Source organism: Mustelus asterias, chromosome 8 (genome assembly GCF_964213995.1).
Source record: "Mustelus asterias chromosome 8, sMusAst1.hap1.1, whole genome shotgun sequence".
NCBI lineage: Eukaryota > Metazoa > Chordata > Chondrichthyes > Carcharhiniformes > Triakidae > Mustelus > Mustelus asterias.
This window is the reverse complement of record NC_135808.1, coordinates 64341155-64346752: the sequence shown is the minus strand read 5'-3', so window position 1 is coordinate 64346752 and position 5598 is coordinate 64341155. Positions and strand designations below refer to the sequence as shown.

The window sequence follows — 5598 nt, the reverse complement described above, 5'->3', positions numbered from 1 at the left end:
AGCGCTTCTTTTCATGAAATAGCCAGGCCATTGATGCCTTGCATCAATCCATTTGATTCTGGAGATCTCCTTTTCTCTAACATTTGTCTCATGCTAGCAAGATCAATCCTTTTTTGCCACTTACACTTCATGTAGAATGGATATTGTACCACAAGATACAATTACCTACATAACATTTCAACATTTTCAGTACACCGCCTGCATAAAATATCTCCTAAAATATTTGAAAAATAGCATTCCCTAGCCACTCGCTTCTCGGCCTTTTGGCTGAGATCAAGTGTAGTATCGACATGCTGTACTTGGTTGAAGTCATTAGGTTACATTTTAGCTTCATTTGAAGCAATTTTTAAAAGCAGCATCTCTTTTGACTTTTGGCCTTTTGGCTAAGATGCAAATGAGATCAAGCCTTGGAGTAGGTGCAATGCCTACTCCAATCAGCTTGGATCATGTAGATCAAGCCCAAGACAGGAGATGAGAGCCCTGTCTTGTCAGCTTGGTGTGGAGATGCCGGCGTTGGACTTGTCAGCTTGGATCAGGAATGTCTCACTTGTTGAGACTCTGAATTGGACTTGATTGGATTGAATTGGATTTTAAAAAAACACTGCATCTGCAAGAGCCTGAGTTTCTGCAGTTAAAATATTTTTCACAATCATTCTCTCAGCTTCTCAGTCTAAAGGGCAACACTTCCCATTTTCACCCACCAAAAATATTATGAAACCAACTGCATTCAAAATTTACCAGGAAGAATGATATAAGAAACATTGATAAAAATGTCCAATTAGGTGTTACTAGAACCACCCAAGGATGAGATCTAAGTCGCGATTCTCCATATATCATTTTTAAATATTTATTTTGCCATTAAAATATTCTCTACTTTAGGCTGCTTCATCTTTGTACACAGTTCCAACCCATCAAAACTAGCATCCAGTCTTGTCTAAGTGCTTAAATCAATTCAACTGACCAATCAGGCTTTGTAACTGTTCTGTTTATTGTTGGGCATGACAGGATATTTTGTGATGAACTTGGATAAGCACATCACTCCCTAAATAGGGTTGATGATTTAAGCAGAGTTACTCCAAGCCCATTCTGCTTAATGTCTGAACGAATATATTTAGAAGCTCCTGAAGCCTGACTTTCAATCATAAATTCCACTTTAATCTTATAAATAGCACATTTCTTGAACTCCGTCATGCCACCCTGCAAGAAACCATCAACCTGCATTATAATGGTGCCTGAAAGTTAATCATAATGTGACATGACTTTAGTAAGTGGCCAATGATCAGTCCTAAATCCCTTTCTTGAAAGTAATTTTTTTTAAAATTGGTTCTGGAAATGTGGATATCATTGACTAGGCCTGCATTTATTGCCCATTCTAAATTGCCCTTGAACTGAGTGGTTTGCTAGACCATTTCAGAGGACATTTAAAAGTCAACCATATCACTATGGACCTGGAGTCACATGTAGCCCAAACCAGGTAAAGATGGCAGATTTTTTTTTATTCATTTGTGGGACATTGGCGTCGCTGGCTGGCCAGCATTTATTGCCCATCCCTAGTTACCCGATGGCAGTTGAGAGCCAACCACATTGCTGTGGGTCTGCAGTCACATGTAGACCAGACCAGATAAGGTCAGCAGATTTCCTTCCCTAAAGGGACATTAGTGAACTAGATGGGTTTTTTTGACAATCGACAATGGGTTCGTGGTCATCAATAGATTCTGAAATCCCGATAATTTTTATTGAATTCAAATTCCACCATCTGCCATGGCAGGATTCAAACCCGGGTCCCCAGAACATTAGCTGAGCTTCTCAATTAATAGTGTAGTGATAATACCACTAAGCCATCACCTCCCCATTTTCCTTCTTAATAGACATTAGTGAACAGGATGGGTTTTTACGTCAATCGACAATGGTTTCATGGTCATCATTAGACTTTTAATTCCAAATTTTGATTGAACTCAAATTTCTTCATCAATGGGATTCGAACCTGCATCCCTAGAACATTACCCTCGTTCCCTGGATTATTAGTCCTGTGACAATGCCACCACACCACCGTCTCCCTCTTGTTTGTGTCATCTAATTGTGTAATTAATTAATTAATTGTATAATTAAGTAATTCATTGTGTAAGTAATTGTGTAATTAATCCAGGATGACTCCGCATGAAGCAAAATCTGACAACAGGTGAAAAATAGAAAAAAGCCTTTAGCTGAGGTTCACGCCTGGAAGCTCTGTAATGCAGTACTCTGTGCTTTCCAGGTTGTTCTCAAAGATGCACACTTGAGGTCAACATGAACTGATGCTGGAGGACCATTAACTCGGTAAAAGACACCATTTGATCTGCCAAAACATATTGATCTGCCAGTGAGGGGAACTGTCAACGACTGAATGTTGCAGACTGGCACATTCCAAGGTCCAGAACTACATGTTGAGGGATGCATTAAAACTTGGGGTACCACCGCAGAGGCACAGTGGGAAAAAGACCACTGACCAAGGTCCTCCTACCATATTACATTGTGGGCCTGGAAACTGTAAAACTCCTGCGGGCTGTTACTATTGTAAATATTAACTTGTGATGATATTGTGCCTTTAAGAAATGTATTCGTGGCATGTTTCTTGTGGAAGTTATGTTTAAAATTTAACTCTGATTTACGGTGCCTCTCTGTCTGCTCTAGGCAGCCAACATGCTGAGGATGTAGAAGAATAATTGATCCTAGATATTGGGGTGTTTGTTTTAATCTGAGTTAATGCTGTTTGGTTTATTTTTTGGGTTGTCCCCTGGGTTTTCTGAGTAGGGTTTTATTAGGTTGATTGACAAAGGCCAAGTCATGTGCTAATGGGTGGAACAATGCTTACAGAGATAAGAAGGCAGTTTTCTGCTTGGGTCTGCAAGGAACAGGAGTTATTTTTTCTCTCTCTGTCCGGAGACTGTAATTTGGGGCCTACTAGAAAATAGGTATCTCTCTCCAGTGGTATTCTGGAGGTTTGAGGACTAACAGCTGCATAAGAGCATGCAAACCTGACTGATTTTAAAGAGGAGTTTATATCTATGAAGAATATTGCTTAAATTGGAACTAATAAAGGTAGATCAGCAGTTAAGAATTGTATCTTGTCATGTTTAAGTATTTCAATTGGTAAACGTTATGCAAATTCATTTTGTTATAGTTAAACTGTACTGTTAAATAAAGTTTGTTTTCATAAAAATTTCCTAGTGGGTCAATAGCATCACACCTGGAGCGAAACACCTTATCCTCAAATTAATGCCAAAATCAATAATAGTTGGAGTCTAGTCTAACTCCATGATATATCTTGGAATTTCTGATCTGGTTGCTCACAAACTGTAATTGTAAATGTGGTGAGACACCTCAAGGTGCCACATACAGTATTGAAACCATCTGATTTGCTTTATTTTATTCGGTGACTGTCCCTTACAGGATCAATTTGCCATGGGTATGAGTCCATATTGGTTATGTTGATCCATTCATGGGTACAATGATTTTTCTGCTTGTCGATACACATTCAAAGTGAATGGAAATGTTTGAAGTGAAGTTTCTGACATCGTACACTACACTTGAAAAATTACATCAATTTCTTTCAGCCACTGAATAGCTGAAGTCCTGGTGTCTGATAATGGAACAGCCTTCACGTTTACTGAGTTTGAGAACTTCCTTAATAGCATGAAGAACATTAGGACTGCACCTTACTACCCAGCGTCCAACGGACTAGCTGAATGAGCATCCATATCTTTAAGTCTGGCCTAAACGAGCAGCCAGGCGGACCCCTGGAGACCAGAATCTTATGATTCCTTCTGGGCTATAGGACCACTCCATATGCAACAATGGGAATCCCGCCAGCAGAGTTGTTAATGAACTGCCATCTCAGAGTAAGACTGAGCCTCTTGTTCCCAAATTTGCCAGGGAGAGAAGAGGCCAACCAAAGTAGTCAGAAGGCAAGTCATGATTCATGTCAAGCAACAGTTTTTTTCTGTGGATGTGGCCATGTCTGTGAGGAATTTTGAAAATGGGTCGAGTTGGGTCCCTGGAGTCGTTGTATCTAAAACTGGACTCCTATCTTATCAAGTGGACATAGAAGGGAGGATCGTCCGGAAATATGTAGACCATTTGAAAGAATGAGAGTTGTCCCAGCAGCCAGTGCTATATTACCATCTGGGAATGTTGTCGACTATCAAAGCACTTAAGTAGCTGCTCATCCTGTGGCAGGCACAATGACACCTCCATGGAAACAGATAGCACTGAACTGCCTGTGCCTGAGAAGGCACCTGTCATTTGGCTTCGGGTGACAGTAATCCTTCGGAAGCACCCCAAACATAGGAGTCACGCCGCTCTACTGGATTCGTAAACCCCCTGGAAGATTTAATTTAGAACTGATAAAATTCATCTTCTAATTGTTTAATTATCGTAAACTGTGTAATTTGAGCATTGACATTTGTATAAAAGGACTTGAAGGGGGAGGGATGTGGTGATTGTCCCTTCAGGGATCAATCTGCACAATAGGGGTCACATGTCCCAGGGAACCAATCTGGGAATAGGGTGAGGGTCACCCTGGTGAGCTTGGGTATCTGTTCCAGAACCTTCTCAGGAACTGACTGCAGCCGTGAGACTGCGAGCCCCTGTATCACCTTTATGTGCAAATAAATGTGTTGTTGTTTTTCCTAAACCGGTGAACAAGAATTATTACACTTTTATTTTAAAAAATTAATGAACAGTTTACTTGTGTCACATTAACACTGCAATGAAGTTACTGTGAAAATACCCAGTCGCCTCACTCCGGTGCCTATTCAGGTACACTGAGGGAGAATTTAGCATCGCAAATGCGCCCAACCAGCACGCCTTTCGGACTGTGGGAGGAAACCAGAGCACTCGGAGGAAACCCACACAGCCACGGGGAGAACGTACAGACTCCACACAGATAGTCTCCCAAGCTGGGAATTGAACCCAGTCCCTGGCGCTGTGAGGTAGCAGTGCTAACTACTGTGTCACCGTACTGAGTATGTTTGGGGAGGAAAAAAAAGAAACCTGATTACGCTAAGCCTTTTCACGCATAAATCAGCTGTGTTGCTGGTCTTTGCAAAATTACATTGTTTTTTACGCAGTAATTGATTCTCAAATTGATCGACAGGGTGTCTGTACACTTGCACATATTTGCGTGCCAGCTGAAACTAAAAATGGGGTCACCTTTCACACAGGGTAGCAAGCACCAATAAGAGCTTAAGGTGCTGGACGAAAGCAGCAGGTAAACCTAGTGCACGCCAATGATAAATCGCCCTTCTACTGCCATCGTGGAATAGATACAATAAAAATTGGGAAACCTGGCGTGGGCACAGGTTCCTTGTAGACGTTCAAGTGACTTCAGAGTGAAACCACGCTGGCGGACTTCCTGATTTCTGTTTGTGATATTTGTTTGAGATGGCAGTTTCGTCCCGGTTCGTGTTTCGATTCATGTCCCAGAAAGTCTCACCTAGTAGGAGGTGACCAACAGGTTAAATACTTTTTTATTCTGTCTTTCAGGGAACTCGCGGAACCAGCTTCTGGCTTGTAGTGAGAACAAGTATGCTGATTCTTTCTGTGTAGGTGAAATGCAAA

At 41.2% G+C, this 5598-nt stretch overlaps 1 pseudogene; it reads left to right on the top strand.

Annotated features, from left to right (window-relative positions):
- Nucleotides 1-247: 247 nt before the first annotated feature.
- Nucleotides 248-448, top strand: LOC144498006 (U2 spliceosomal RNA; annotated as a pseudogene).
- The last annotated feature ends 5150 nt before the right edge of the window (nucleotides 449-5598 follow it).